The sequence below is a fragment of the Neovison vison genome, chromosome 2 (assembly GCF_020171115.1).
Source record: "Neovison vison isolate M4711 chromosome 2, ASM_NN_V1, whole genome shotgun sequence".
In the NCBI taxonomy this organism is placed as follows: Eukaryota; Metazoa; Chordata; class Mammalia; order Carnivora; family Mustelidae; genus Neogale; species Neogale vison.
In genome coordinates, this window is record NC_058092.1 from 203,026,563 (window position 1) to 203,043,291 (window position 16,729).

General features: G+C 40.9%; 1 long non-coding RNA gene across 1 annotated transcript in view; it reads left to right on the top strand.

Moving 5' to 3' along the window:
• The window catches only part of LOC122900902, a 38,498-nt gene extending 30,446 nt beyond the window's left edge, over nucleotides 1-8,052 (top strand). The window contains exon 5 of the long non-coding RNA XR_006383323.1: nucleotides 7,752-8,052. This is a non-coding gene — a long non-coding RNA (uncharacterized LOC122900902). The remainder of the gene's footprint in view (nucleotides 1-7,751) is intronic.
• The last annotated feature ends 8,677 nt before the right edge of the window (nucleotides 8,053-16,729 follow it).

Sequence of the window (16,729 nt, forward strand, 5' to 3'; positions counted from 1 at the left end):
GAATTTTTATCTCATTGCTTTCCTTTTTCATAACCAATTTTACTATCCTTGCACATTTTCTCCTTCAAATATAAAAATCTGCTCATCAATTTCATTGGGAAAATCTTGTATGGTTGTAATTAATGCCAAATTTAAATTCTACACTAATCTGGGGAAAAACTGACATTTGTATCATATTTAATCCTCCATCAAGAACACAGTGTATCTATTTATTCATGCAAATTTTAATTAAAATACATTTATAGACACTACATTTTATAATTTTCTCCATGGTTCTGCACATTTTTGTTTCATTTACTCCTAGCAGTGTTGCAACAGTGTTACTATTATGAGTGACATTTTTCCTCATATGTTATAATTCATCCCTGCTGATAGACTGGAGGGCATGGACCAGCAGGTCTCTCCACCTAATGGAAGTTGTTTTATTTGTTCTTGAAGTTTGTTAGTTCAATTTTCTGGGTTTAAAAAATCACATTGTCTGAAAATTGACATTGCATTTTAGGGTAAACCTTGTACTCTCTTGTCTATTTCCTCCCTTGCAGTTTTTAATTTATGGGAGTTTTTTAAAATTATTTTGATATTTCATGTTTTCCTATAGATTTCTCCATGATGTCTATGCTTTCAAACATTTTATTGTACATATGTGTCTACTATGATTTATTTGACTTCTTGTATCTTCTTTCATCTTCCTGGTGTGGTCTGCCTCTTTTTCTTTCTTTCTCACTTTCTCCTGGTCAGTCCAAGCAGGCTGCAGTGCCCAGGTTTCAAGCATGTGTGTGGCAGAGCCGCCCAGCATCTGTCCAAACTCATCATTGCTACATTCTGGGCCTTGCTTTGGGTTTCTCCCATTACCCAGGTGTGTTTTTTCCCATTATATGTTTCATTTCTACTTCGTTACTTTCTTTCTTTCTCAATCACTTAACTTTTCTTGGGTTTATTTTTGTGTTGGCATTCGACTTTTGAACTAAGATAATGGTTCATTTATTTCTAATCTTTTTTTTTCTCTAATAAATGCATTTAAGGCTTTAAATTTTCTTTGGCTACTGTTTTGAAAATATTTTGCAAGTTTAGAAGGTAGAATACTTTGTCATCTTTTCCTTGGTGGTTGGTGGTTTCCGTTGAGATATTCTTCAAAATCTAAGTTATTTGAAAGTGTTTGGTAATTTGGGAATTACTCATTTGAAGCCAGTGAATATGGGCTACCCAAATTACATTTTTGGATTTAAAAATACTTAGAAGTTTATAGCTCAGGAAATTTTTGTGTTTTTTAAAGATTAATTCTATTGTTGATAGAAAGATTTTAATGAAATCATTCAAATTATCTGTGGATCTACCTATCATTTATCATTTTAAAATTTTCTCTGTTGATTTCTCAGTGAAGTACATAAAAAACTCCCACTCTAAGGGGAGATATTTTTATATTTCCTGATGTTTCCATCAGTTTTTAAAAATAGCTTTTCCCCCAGTCTTACTGAGATATAATTAACACACTACACTGTGTAAGTTTAAGGTGTACAATATGACTTGACATACATATATATTGCAAAATGATTATCACAATAAGTTTAGTTAGCATCCATCACCTATAGTTACAAAAATTTTTTCCTCTTGTGATGAGAACTTTTAAGATTTACTCTTAGCAACTTTCATATATATCATACAGTGCTGTTAACTATTGTCATCATGTTGTACATTACATCCCCGGTGCTAATTTGTCTTAAAGTAGAGGTTTGTACCTTTTTAACGTCTTCACCTAGTTCCCCACCCATACCACACCCCTGCCTCTGGAAACCTTAATATGATCTTTCTCAATAAGTTTGTTTTGTTAAGATTCTACATATAAGTGAGATCATACAGTATTTATTTCTGTTTGCTGTCTCAAATGTCAGGATTTCCTCCTTTTTTTTTTTTTAAGATTTACTTATTTATTTATTTGACAGACAGATCACAAGTAGGCAGAGAGGCAGAGAGAGAGGAGGAAGCAGGCTCCCTGCTGAGCAGAGAGCCCGATGTGGGGCTCGATCCCAGGACCCTGAGATCATGACCTGAGCCAAAGGCAGAGGCTTTAACCCACTGAGCCACCCAGGTGCCCCAGGATTTCCTTCTTTTTGATGACTCCATTTTATCTATCTATCTATCTATCTATCTATCTATCATCTATCTATATTTTTTAAGACTTTATTTTTAAGTAATCCCTACACCCAGTGTGAAGTTTGAACTCACAACCCTGAGATCAAGAGTTGCATGCTCCGCTGACTGAGCCAGCCAGGCACTCCTCAAATTTGTCATTTTAAAGTGGCATTAGTGGGACGCCTGGGTGGCGCAGTTGGTTGGACGACTGCCTTCGGCTCAGGGCGTGATCCTGGAGTCCCGGGATTGAGTCCCACATCGGGCTCCCAGCTCCATGGGGAGTCTGCTTCGCTCTCTGACCTTCTCCTCGCTCATGCTCTCTCTCACTGTCTCTCTCTCTCAAATAAATAAATAAATAAAAAATCTTAAAAAAAAATAAAGTGGCATTAGTTACATTCAGTGGCATTAATTACATTCACAATGTTATATAACCATCAACAGTATTCCCCAAACTTTTTCATCATCCCCAAGAGAAACTGAATCCATTAAACAAAAACTCTCCATCCTTTCCCCAGCCTCTGGTAATCTTTATATCTGTTTTTAGTCTCTGGATTTGCCTATTCTGGGTGACGTGTATAGGGGAATCACACAATATTGGTACTTTTGCGCCTGGCTTATTTCACTTAGTGTATTGTTTTCAAAATTCATCCATGCGTTGTACGTTATTAGGCTTCATTCCTTTGTATGGCTCAATAGTATTTCATTGTATTAATAACACATTTTGTTTATCCATATTTGTTGGTGATACTTAAGTTGTCTTCACCTTTTGGCTGCTCTGAATAATGATGCTGTGAACACTGGGATACAAATATTTATTTCAATTCTTGTTTCTGTTCCATGGTTTCTATTTCTAGGTATCAATACCTAGGAGTAGAAGTGCTAAGTCATACAGAAAATCCATGTTTAGCTTTTTGAGGAGCTGCCAAACTGTTTCCCATAGCAGTGGCACCATTTTAACATTCCCATCAGTGATCTATGAAGCTTCCAAAGCTGTGTCTAATCCAAGAAATCATTGCTACATCCAATATCATGAAAATCTCATCTATGTTTTCTTCTAAGAGTTTTATAGTTTTAGCTCTTATTTTTAGGTCTTTGATCCATTTTGAGTTAATGTTTATATATGATGTTAGGAAAGGGTACAACTTGGTTCTTTTGCATGTGAATATCCAGTTTTTCCAGCACTGTTTGTTGAAAAGACTGTCCTTTCCCATCGAATGATCTTGGTATCTTTGTCAAAAATCATTTGATCATATATACAAGGATGTATTTCTAGGCTCTGTATTCTATTTCCTTGGACTATATGTCTATCTTTATGCCAATACCATACTGTTTTCATTACTGTTGATTTGTAGTAAATTTTGAAATCAGAAATGGAGACCTCAAGCTTTGTTCTTCTTTTTTCAAGATGTTTTGTCAATTTGGGGTCACTTGAAGGTCCACACAAATTTTAGGATGGATTTTAAAAGTTTCTGTAAGAAACACCATTGGGGGGCACCTGGGTGGCTCAGTGGGTTAAAGCCTCTGCCTTTGGCTCAGGTCATGATCTCAGGGTCCTGGGATCGAGTCCCACATCGGGCTCTCTGCTCAGCAGGGGGCCTGCTTCCCTTCCTCTCTCTCTGCCTGCCTCTCTGCCTACTTGTGAACTCTGTCAAATAAATAAATAAAAATCTTAAGGAAAAAAAAAAAGAAAGAAAGAAAGACCATTGGAATTTTGACAGGGATTGCACTGATTCTGCAGATCATTTTAAACAGTGCTGTCGTCTTAATAATATTGTCTTCCAGTCAATGAACATGGGATGTCTTCTCATTTATTTATGTCTTCTTTAATTTCTTTCAACAACATTTTGTGGTTTTCAGTATGTAAATCTTTAAGTTTCTTAGCTAAAATTATTTCTAATCATTTTATTCTTTTCAGTGCTATTGTAAATGGAATTTAAAGAATTCCTTTGGCTTGCTTATTACAAGTATATAGAAATACAACTGATTTTTTGTGTACCAATTTTATATCCTATAACTTGGCTGAATCACTTAATTGCTCTAACAATTTTTTGTGTGACTTCCTTTGGGTTATCTACTTATAAAGTGCTTGTTTTGACAGCACATATCATACATTTAAGGCTGCAGATAGAAAAAAATTTTACTTTTTCCTTTCCAATTTGGATGCTTATTATGCTCTATTATTATGCTTATTAATTGCTCTAGCTAGAACTCTCAGTACAATGATGAGTAGAAGTTGTAAGAATGGACATTCTTGCTTCTTCCTGATCTTACAGGAAAAGCTTTTAGTCTTTCACCATTGAGTATCATGTTAGCTGTGGGTTTTTCATATGTGACCTTTTTTTTTTTTTCATATGTGACCTTTATGGTATTGAAGTAGTTTCCTCTTATTCCTAGTTTCCTGGGTGTGTTTATCAAGAAAGGATGTGGAATTTTGTCAAATGTGCACTTGTATGAATGTTATTTTCTTTTAACTGCATCCATGTCAATAGGATATTGAATCTTTTTTTTACTGTACCCAATCTGAGATGTTTATTATTTTAATAGGAGAATGTACCCCAGGCTCATATATTCTCTGAGGAATGTTTTAAGCCATGAGAGAATACATTGACTCTTGAAATTTAATCTTATGGTATAATCCTTAAATTTTTAACATATTTCTAAACTTTTTTCTATGGATGCCTAGCATTGATCTCTATTTCTACTCTCTTCCTAAACTAAACAAAATTCTCAGCACATTTTTTTTTTTTACCTCTGTCCCTCCCTCTGCATTTTTCCCAAATTTTCAAATTAACATTACTGAGTTTATTTATTTATTTTTTAAAAAAGATTTTATTTATTTATTTGACAGAGAGAGAGAGTGAGCACAAGCAGGGGGAGTGGCAGGCAAAGGGAGAGGGAGAAGCCAGACCCCCACAGAGCAGGGATCCTAATGTATATGTCAGATCATGACCTGAGCTGAGAGCAGACACTTAACCAACTGAGCCACCCAGGCGCCCCACTGGTATTCTTTTCATCATAACTTCTTTTTTCTTTTAATTTTTATTTTTTTTAAAAAATATTTTATTTATTTATTTGACAGACAGAGATCACAAGTAGTCAGGCAGGCAGGGAGAGAGAGGAGGAAGCAGGCTCCCCGCCAAGCAGAGAGTCTGACGTGGGACCCTGGGATCATGACCCAAGCCGAAGGCAGAGGCTTAAACCCACTGAGCCACCCAGGTGCCCCTCATCATAACTTCCTGTATTGTTATTCCTCTTCTGTATCCACTTTGCATTCTTCTAGAATAAATCTTTTCATAATTCTTTCTTCCTCAATTTTATAGGCATTAAAGTTTATATATAAAGTTTATATTTAAAAAATATTCTTTAAATGAACACTTCTCTATAAACAAAATATATATTTAAAATATTTATATTGTTGTTTATATTATATTAATATATTATTTATTTAATTTATTGTATCTTCTTTCATCTTCCTGGTGTGGCTTGCCTTTTAATTTTTTTAATCATGTCTTTTGAAATATAGTTCTAAATTTTGATGAAGTCTAACTTATCTTTTGGTTGCTTGTGTTTTAGGTCTCATATCTAAGAAACCATTGTTTAACCCAAAGTCAGAATTATTTACACACCTGTTTTCTTCTAAAAGCTTTATAGTTTCAGCTCTTATATTTAAGTTTTAAATATCTTTTCACCTAATTTTTAAAAATTTATTTATTTGACGGAGAGAGAGATATCACAAGTAGGCAGAGAGGCAGGCAGAGAGAGAGGGGGAAGCAGGCTCCCCACTAAGCAGAGAGCCTGATGCAGGGCTCAATCCCAGGACTCTTGAGATCATGACCTGAGATGAAGGCAGAGGCTTAACCCACTGAATCTCCCAGGCACCCCTGTTTTCAGTTAATTTTTATATATGGTTTGAGGTAGGGATCCAAATCTATTCTCTTGCATGTGACTGTTCAGTTGTTTCAGAACCACTTGTTGAAAAGTCTATTCTTTTTTTTTTTTAAAGATTTTATTTATTTATTTGACAGATAGAGATCACAAGTAGGCAGAGAGGCAGGCAGAGAGAGAGATTTGAGGAAGCAGGCTCCCCACTGAGCAGAGAGTTTATTGTGGGGCTCGATCCCAGGACCCTTGGATCATGACCTGAGCCGAAGGCAGAGGCTTAACCCACTGAGCCACCCAGGCACCCCTATTCTTTTTTTCTCATTAACATATTATATATTATTTGCCTCAGGGGTAGAGGTCTGTGAATCATCACGCTTACACAATTCACAGCACTCACCATACACATCCCCTCCCTAATGTCCATAACCCAGCCACCCTCTCCCCTCCCCCCCCCAAATCCTCAGTTTGTTTCCCGAGATTAAGAGTCTCTTATGGGGCGCCTGGGTGGCTCAGTGGGTTAAGCCTCTGCCTTCAGCTCAGGTCAAGATCTCAGGGTCCTGGGATTGAGTCCTGCATCGGGCTCTCTGCTTGTCAGGGAGCCTGCTTCCCCCTCTCTCTCTGCCTGCGTCTCTGTCTACTTGTAATTGCTTTCTCTCTCTGTCAAATAAATAAATAAAATCTTAAAAAAAAAAGTCTCTTATGGTTTGTCTCCCTCCCTGGCTCCATCTTGTTTCATTTTTTCTCTCCCTAACCCCCCATGACCGCCTGATTTGCCTCTCAAATTCCTCATATCAGAGAGATCATATGATAATTGTCTTTCTCTGATTGATTTATTTCACTCAGCATAATACACTCTAGTTCCATCCATGTTGTTGCAAATGGCAAGATTTCATTTTCGATGGCTGCATGGTATTCCATTATTTGTGTATCTATCTATCTATCTATCTCACATCTTTATCCATTCATGAAAAGTCTATTCTTTGAATTGAATTATTGAATTCTTTGAATAAGTCCATTGAATTTCTTGGCAACCTTTCCAAAATCAATTGCTCACAAATATGAGGGTTTATTTTTGGACGTTGAATTCTATTTTTTAAAAGATTTTAAAAATTTATTCATTTGAGAGACAGAGACAGAGAGAGCACAAGTTAGGGGGTGAGGCAGAAGAAGACTACTGGCTGAGCTGAGAGCCCGATGTGGGATTCTATCTCAGAACCTGCAGATAATGACCTGAGCCAAAGGCAGATGCTTAGCCAACTGAGCAAGCCAGGCACCCCTCAATTCTATTCCATTGATCTATGTATCTGTCTTTGTACTAATACCACCCAATCTTGATTACTATATCTTTGTAGTAAGTTTTTGAAATTAGGAAGTGTAAGTCCTTCAATTTTGTCCCCCCCACCAAGATTGTTTTATTGGGCTCCTTGAATTTTTGTATGAATTTTAGGATCAGTTTGTCAGTTTCTTCAAAGAGAATTCATCTGGGGTTTTGGTAGAGATTGCTTTAATCTGTAGATCACTGTGGGAAGTATTGCCATCTTAACAATATTTAGTCTTCCAATCATAAACACAGAATGTATTTCCATTTATGTAAGTTTTTAAAAATTTCTTCCAATTATGTTTACAGTTTTCAGTGTACAAGTCTTACACTTCTTCTGTTAAATTTATTTATAAATATTTTATTATTTTTGATACTATTTTAAGTAGAATTTGTTATGGGTTAAATTGTATTTCCCCAGAATCCACATGGTGAAGTCCTGACCTTCAGTATCCTAGAGTGTGACCTGATTTGGAGTTAGTCTCTATGGAGGTAATCAAGTTAAAATGAGAATATTAGAGTGGGCCCTAATTCAATATGACTGGTGTCTTTATAAGAAGTAGAAATTGGTATGCAGATATGTGAGAACACCAGTGAGAACACCAAAGACCAAAGTTATGCTGCCACAAGCCAAGGAACTACCAGAAGCGAGGAGAGAGGCCTAGAACAGATTCTTCCCTCACAGCCCTCAGAAGAAACCAATCCTGCCAACAGCTTTAATTTTGGACTTCTAGCTTCCAGAACTGTAAGACAAGATATTTCTGTTTAAGCCACCCAGTTCGTAGAATGTTGTTATGGCAGCTCTAGCAAACTAATACTGACTTATTGTCAGATAGTTCTTATGTGGTGTATAAAAATACAACTGATTTTTGTAGACTGGTCTTGTATCCTGCAACCTTGCTGAACTCGTTTATTAGCTCTAATAATATGTGGTGTGTGTGTGTTGTTTAGGATTTTCTACATTCTAGATTATGTTATCTCCAAACAGGGATAGTTTTACTTCTTCCTCTCCAATCTGGATGCCTTCAAGATTTGTAATTGAATATTTTTCTGGATTTTTATTTACTCACATCTCTCTGGGGATACCAATTATACTTATTCTAAAGAATAATATGTTTTCTTGGGGCACCTGGGTGGCTCAGTGAGTTAAGCCTCTGCCTTCAGCTCAGGTCATGATCTCAGGGTCCTGGGATCTAGCCCCACAACAGGCGCTCTGCTCAGTGGGGAGCCTGCTTCTCCCTCTGTCTCTGCCTGCCTCTCTGCCTACTTGTGATCCTTCCCTCTCTGTCAAATAAATTAAATTTTTAAAAAATATTATGTTTTCTTAATTAACTCTAGGTCCTTAATTGTTGGTTTCCATTGGATGCATTGACTTCCTCTTTTTGTTTATTTTCCTTGGTTGTGTGTTATATTTCAAGGACACGTGATTATGTTACTTTTGCCTTTGAGATTTCCTGTTTACCTACATAGGAACATTCCTGCTGCTGCCCAAGGAACATGTGTAAGCCCAGCACTTATTTGTGAACCCACTGGTGCAAGTTTCTGGAAAGGGGCTACTTGTCTTCTTGGGAGTTGCTCCAGGCTGTCAGGCCTCTGAGGCTAAGTGCCTACACCTACTGTCTCTGACTTGGGGCAAGTGCAGGAGGAGGATGGAGGGCTTAATGCCCCAATGCCCCTAGAATCCTCACCCCTCACCCCTCAGTAGTCCAGGCCCTTCTGCTCTTGTGACTCCTTCCTCTTAGAGCCTCCAACACAACCTGCCCTTTACAGTAGTCTTCTCCTGATATGGTTTCCATAAAAAATATTTTGTTATCATAAATTTATGGCCACAAGTGACTGGAAAACTGACATCTTTGGTTTCATCCTCTCGTCTGTACCATAGACACACTATTTCTCTCTTAAAAGGTCAACATGGAAATAAACACAACATTTTGGACAGCACCTATGCACTGAGCTGCATTCAGTGTCTGAGACTGCCCTCATCACCTCAGGCCTGTAAGGGCTATTCCTCACAGGCCTGCATGGGATAGACAAGTAAGGAAAGTGCCTATCCCATGCCGGCCTGTCTGTAGTCCTGAGACCCTGAGCACACTCTGTGGGAATGTAGAGGAACAGAAAGACTCCCAACCTGGCTGCAACGCCTGGAGAATTCCAGAAATTCCAAGCTTTACTGCCTTTGCTGGAGGTGCCTCCCATGATGGATGCCGAGGCCTTGGTAGTGGCTATGTGACTGATGCTCATGGGAGTGGGCTCACACACACAGCACTCACATGTATGCCTCCTGCTTCTCATATGTGCACCCACAGAGACACGCATATGCACTGCACACACCCCAGCATGGATGTGCACAAGTAAGTGCATCCACATAGTTTCAATCTTCAGTTTTTCTCTTTTGTTATCTTTTAAAGATTTTATTTATTTATTAGCTAGAGAGAGCGAGCGAGCGAGTGCACAAGTAGGGGGAGGGGCAGACAGAGGGAGAGGGAGAAGCAGGCTCCCCACTGAGCAAGGATCCTGGGATCATGACCTGAGCTGAAGGCAGACGCTTAACTGACTGAGCCACGCAGGTGCTCCTGTCTTTCTTTTTCCATAGTTATCTCTACTTCTTCCTTACCCATTCCTGTTCCTTTTCCACTTTTTCTCAAGGAATCTTCTCTTCCTTCATCTGTCTGTCTCCCTCTGTCTTCTCCCAGCCTCATCTTTGGTTTTCTGTGTTGTTTCACTAGCCATTGGCTACACTGCAGGCAGAGGAGCAGCGGGGGTTCTACGGCACTCTCTCCACCATGCCAGCCCCTTGTGGGCGTTTGGCCCCAGCGCATGGGAGGTAAGGAAGATGCTGCTCCACCGTCTGGACTAAGCGGGGCTGGGTCACGGTCAGGGGCAACACTAGTGTGAAAATCAGGACCAGAGACCCTCTGCAGTGAGCTCACATAGCACAGTCACCGCTGTCCTGTGGTAAGGCCCAGGGCGCCTGCCCAGAACACCTACTCTCCCTTCCCTCATTTCCTGGGCAGCAGTTTATGGGCCATACCCCCTAGAGGAAGGTGTGGTTCCAATCCTGGGGTCACCAGAGGAAGCACCTCTCGTCCAACCTGGAAGAATGATTGGGGCTCTAGCTATGGACAACTCAGAGCAGGTCAGGGGGCTCACAGTGAATGGGATGGGCCTGCAGCTGAGTGATCTGGATTCTGCCTAGTCCCTGCCATTAGCTTGGAGCAAGTTTCCCAACTTCTTGGGGCTTAGTCTCTTCCTTTGTAAAATGGCTGCCTATTTCCCCCATAGTATGTGAGTGTAGCTTACAGCTACACCCAGCTAAGTGAACATGAATCTTCCCTTGTGTTTCTCACTTCTGTGCTTGTTTTTTCTGTGCATCCATTCACTCATTCACTTACTTAATGAGCATGTGCTGAGGGCATGGCACCATGCATCAAGGGAGGAGCAGTGTCATCCAACCCTGACCCTCTGAAAACACTCACCTTTCCTCTTTCACACACTCCTTCCCTCTCCTCTAGGAAGCCTTTAGCTTATGGACCCTCCCAACCCAGAGCCCATTGCCTGCTTTCTTAAAGCTGATATTTAAAAGCAGATAAATCAGAAGGATGGAGAAAACTTTCTAGTCAGTTATGATCTGTTTAGATTAAAAAATACTGTTAAAAGTAGCATCCACATAGGAACTTTTTATCTACATTAGGATATTTTATGCAAATGAGAAGTCATTTAATTTGTGAGGAGAGACAGAGTTGAATTTTGACAAACACATCAACCTCCAGAAAGACAGGAGTGTTCAGTTGATGGGAACATAACTCTCTCTGTGTATGGCTCTTCCTTTTCTAAGGGAGAAAGGAGTGAGGAAGGGGAGATAGGAAGTGGGCATCCACACACCATGGGTGGTCTGACCTATGCTGGGTCAGGAGCCTGGGAGATAAGAGAAGCAGGCAATGTGGCCCACGGGGCTCCATGTCCTTCCTCTTCAAGACCACGCATACCTTTTTTTTAGGTAGGCCCAGTGTGCTGTGTGGGAGACAGGGTACTAAATATACTCTCTAAAAATGCTATCAGCCTCTAGGCATTATCACTCTCAAATGAACGTTTCCATTATTCAAAACCAGTCTTTAGTCTTGGAGAGCTTGCCCTGCTGTCTAGTTAAGCATGCTTTGGGAGGTGTGTGTATGTATTGTCAACCTCTGCTCACTGCCATGTGCTGGGCACTTTCCTGGTGTCTTCCATATGTTACCTTCTGCTTTATCTGAAAAGGGGCCTCAGTTTTACTCCACTTTGCTGATATGGAGTATCTGTTACTTGCAGGGTACAAGAGACTTGTCCAAGTTCAAATAGCCAGTAAGTGGCAGATCTGGGATAAGAACTAGGTATGGCCACTTCAAAGCCCTCTGGGGCCAAAGCCCTCTCTGCCTCTAGTGCAGGCATTCTGAATGTCCTTTGCCTCTCAGTTTGGGAAAACATCCCTTCCCTTCAAACTCTTATGCTCTGAAAGGTCCTACAGTTGCTTTTGGCTTCCACAGAAGAGAATTATGTGGCCAGGAAGGCTCACAAACTGACCTTCAGCAGCATGGGAATGAAGGAAAGGCAGTGACCAGAGAGTGGGTGTTGGGAAGATCCCATGCACTCCGCCCCCAGGATAGCAGATCCACTAAGATACCACCATGCAGGGACTGCTCCATCTTCACGGGCCCCAGCTGGAAACCTGCTGCTAGTGACTCAGCGCCCAGAAGGAATAGGCTCAATTCACAGGTTCTCAGTATGCAGCCAGAAAGGAGGTCATATTTATTGAGCATGTATGTTGGACCAGACACCTTTTAGTGGAATTCCTCCCGTAGGCAGTCCTGTGAGATAGACATGATTGTCTCATTGAACAGGTGCATAACAGAGTCTGGGAGGTTGACAATGCATGATTATTTGTGCATTAATGTTGGTCTTCCTGCCAGACTCTTGGCTTCAGAAGACCTTATAAGCCCAGCACCAAGCAATGCCATTTGTTGTCTGACCCCAAGTCTAAATGGCTTTAACTACCCAGAGGAGGAAGGCTATGGAACCTAGCTGTGGGATATCCTTTACTCTAGAATCATTGCACCAGGAATTCTCTGCCCTTGGAGCCATGTAGTACAGAACAGGGACATTGGTGTGAGGCAGATCTGGGTTACAGTCCTGGATTCACCACTCACTGGCTGTGAATTAGTATCTCTGAGTCTCAGGTTCTTGTCTATAAAATGGGAGCAGCAGCAGTAGTGCCCATCCCAGGGGATTCCTATGACAATCAGAAGAGAGGTGAACTTAGTGTATGTGGGATATAGGAAGTGGTCAGTAGACAGTAATCCCCCAGGAGCAGAGAAGGAACAGTGTTGCATCACTCAGTACCAGGAACAGGGAATTTCAGTTCAAATGGAGCTAATGCCCAACCCAGAAGCTATGTTGGAACCTGTAGTGTCATCCCAATGTGTCTCTCTCCCTCTTGCAGTGGCTCCTGCTACTCTCAGGATTTCTCCATATAAAGGTGGACCCATAAAAGCACTTTCTTTTCCAATTCAAGAGCTAGTGGAAAGCAAAACTTCGCAGTGTAAGCACTCAAACCAGAAAGAGAAAGCATGTTTTGGCCAAGAGGCAGAGCCATGAGATCAGATTGTGTTGGCCAGGCAGAATGTGACATTTTGGGGGACACATCACACATTTCTCTCCAGGGTGTTTGTCCAGCATCCAGTGCTCTCATGGCATCCATTTATACCTAATATTTGGCCTCCCAGTCCTTAAGTGACTGGGTGCCTCATACTTTAGAGGTGCAGCTAGATTACACAAGAAGGGGCATATCACTGTCTGTGGCATTTGCAAGGCACTTGGGCACATCCCTACCCAGATCCCTAGTGTCTGAAAGGAGGTCCTTCTTCCTGATGGCCAGAGGGCCAGGAATGCTGTTAAACCCTTGCTCTGTCCTTGGTGCTGACCAACATCACCCTTCCAGGTGGCCAGCTGCCAGGGACCCTCAGGCAGAGTGTGGGATTTCCAGTCTTTGTATGAAGCTGGATTTGGCTGCAGAGTTTGTGAGCCTTCATGGTACAGGAAAACTAAATCCTTAGAATTTCCCAAGTGATAGGAGTATTTTTGTTATTCATGGTGGGCCCTCAGACCACACCTGAGTTTAAGCTAACATGGTGACTCAGGATAGGGGCTAGTCATAACAGAAAGACCAATCATGTGATTAGAGGATTGGGACCTTGAGTCACATGACATCAGTCCAACTTCTGGGGAGGGGAGCAGGTTGGAGATTGAACCACGTGGGCAACGAATAATTTAATCATGTCTATGTAATAAAATGCTGGACACAGAAATAGAACTCTGAACACAGAAGCTCAGGTGAACTTCCCTGATTAACAGTACTCTGTGGTGGTAGGGTGACACATTCTGATTCTGTTGGGGGTGGACATGGTAACTTTGTGTTTGAGACTCTCCCAGATCTTGCCCTATGAGACTCTTTTTTTGGCTGGTCCTTATCTGAATCCTTTTTGCCATGGTGGGACTCTAATCATGAGTACATTGCTGAGGTGAATTCTGTGAGTTCTTCTAGTGAATTATCAAACCTGACAGGTAATGAACCTCTAAACTTGTAGCCAGTTAGTCACAAGCTTAGGTGGCCTTGGGACCCCTAAGCTTGCAGCTTGTGTCTTAAGTTATTGTAGTCTTGTGAGGACTGTGTCCTTACCCTGTGAAGTTTGGTCTAACTTGGGGTAGTTAGTACCACAGGTACATTGCACAGATCCTTCTGTATTAGTCCTGCTTCAAGACTGCTACACTGGTTCCTCCTTCTGTTGGAAAACCTAGCCCCAGATGGCCACATGACACCATTTTCAACCCCTTCAATTCCTGGCTTAGATGTCAGCTCAGTGGGGGATATCATAGAATTGTAATCTCTAACCCTGGTAACTTTTATCTTTTTCCCCTGCTTTTTGTTCTTAGCACTTTTCATCTCTTAACATACAATATAATTTATTTTAAAAAATGTTTATTGTAGTCATCTGCCCTTAGAATTCCCATGTGGTAAGGGGATTTTACCTGGTTTTGATCACTATTCTGACCTAATGGTGAAAGTAGTGCCTGGCAGGTAGTAGGTGCTCAAGAAATATTTGTTTAGTGAATAAATGAATAATAGAAAAAATACATTAGCTCCCCAAATGTCAACTAATAGAAGACCAAATAAATATAACAGAATACCAAATAATAGCCAACATGAATAAACTACTCATCAATGTGGTAAATCTCACAAACATAATATTGATGATACAAGTGAGTGACTGTAAAAAATAGAGTATGATTCTATTCACAAAAGCTCAAGAATAGCCATACAGATCCAAGGATAAAAGTTTAAACAGAGGCAGGGAAATAAATATCAGATAATGGTTACCTCTGGAAGGGAAGTGTTAGAGAAAGGGGGTATGAGGGCAAGCAATTGGGAAAAGACACAAGGGGGCTTCTCATATACTGGCAGTGCCCTATTTCTCAACCTAAGTCCTGGTTCTATTCATATTCTCATTGTGATTATTCCTGAAACTACATACACATTTTATCCATTCTTCTGTATGTATCATATATTTTTACAATTTAAGAAAAGGAAAGAGGGGTGCCTGGGTGGTTCATTTGGTTAAGCATCTGACTTTGATTTTGGCTCAGGTCATGATCTCAGGGCCCTGGGATTGAGCCCCTCATCGGGCTCTGCACTCAGTGGGGAGTGCTTGAAGATTCTCTCTTTCCCTCTCCCCCTGACCCTCTCCTCACTCATGCTCTCTCTCTCTCTAATAAGTAAATAAGTCTTTTAAAAGAAAAGGAAAGAAAGAGGGTGACAGAGTAGTGTTGAGTTCTCAGTTCCATTGACGAATTTATAGTGAATTTAGAGTGATAGCAGGGCTGTGTGATTGCCTCTAGCAGCATTTAGATACCTGAGGGGACATCTGGAGAAGGCAGAGTTGGATTTATCTGTCACTGGAGTTTTGCCAGGTGGGAGATAAAAGGTAAAAGAAGCAAGAAAATCCAGTGTATTGCCAAGGGAACAATTGAAAACCCGTTCTATGGAAACAAAGCTAAAAAGGAAGACAAGTGAAGTCAGGAGGGAGAAAACTGAAATCCTGGGAAGAACTGGTTTGGATGGAGAATCAGAGGTCTAGAGGACCTAGTCATTGAACTGGGCTCCATGGAAGTAAAAAGGTATAAGCCACTGCAAACCTTGTGATGAGAAGTCAAAAGACTTTTTTTTTTTTTTTTTGACACAGAGAGAGATCACAAGTAGGCAGAGAGGCAGGCAGAGACAGAGGGGGAAGCAGGCTCCCCGCTGAGCAGAGAGCCCGATGTGGGGCTCAATCCCAGGACCCTGAGATCATGACCTGAGCCGAAGGCAGCGGCTTAATCCACTGAGCCACCCAGGCGCCCCGTGATGAGAAGTCTTGAAGGAGAACATATTTGAGGCAAGAAAATGTCTGGGTGCAGCAGGAACAGTGGGTAGCTGAATTGTCATGGAGTATATGTGTTTTAGTTCCCATAACCTGCAGAAATCCCTCTACCCCAAAGCCAGCCCACTGGCTGTAAGACAACACTCAAACAGTAAGACAAGACTCAAATAACTACCAGTGTCCAACTATGTAGGTGCTCCTTGGGATGTGCTCTGGATCGTGGACAGCAAGACTGCCTGGGGCCAACGGACTGCTGGCTTTTCTCTTTTTCTCTGACCCAAGTACTTTTGGTTTTATCTGCAGCACATGTCAAGTTGCAAACACTTCTTATCTTCATGAACATGACTACCCTGTTCTAAGCAACCATCATTCATCATCTGACTATCAGAACAGCCTTTAACTGCTCCCTCCAATTCCCCTGTGCACCCTACAGACTTCATTCTGTGCAGTGGCAATGCTATGTTCACTGGCAGCAATAAGTCATCCTGATTCCCTCCATAATAATAGATACAGCGAAAAGGAGGGGGAAACTGAAAATTGTGGACAACATCTGAACAAAAAGAGAGATGACAGGGTAGCCACAAGAAGCTTCTAATTATACTGGAGATTAAAATTACTTTCTAATTTACAGACAGTAAAATTCACTCTATTAGGTGTACAGTTATTTTGGGTGTTGGCAGATGCATAGTCATGGGACCACCACCACAAATGAAGACACAGATACACTTTCATGGTCCTTCAAAATTTCCCTATGTTGTAGTCTATCCTTCCTACACCTCCATCCCACCAACCCCTAGGGACTGCCAATCTGTTCTCCACCTGTACAATTTTGTCTTTTCAAGAAGTCATATAAATGGAATCATAGTTTGAATTGTTCTGAGTCTGTTTTCTTTCACTTCTTTCATGTTGCTGAGTGGTATTAGGGCTCTGCTACGATTTGTTTACTCATTCA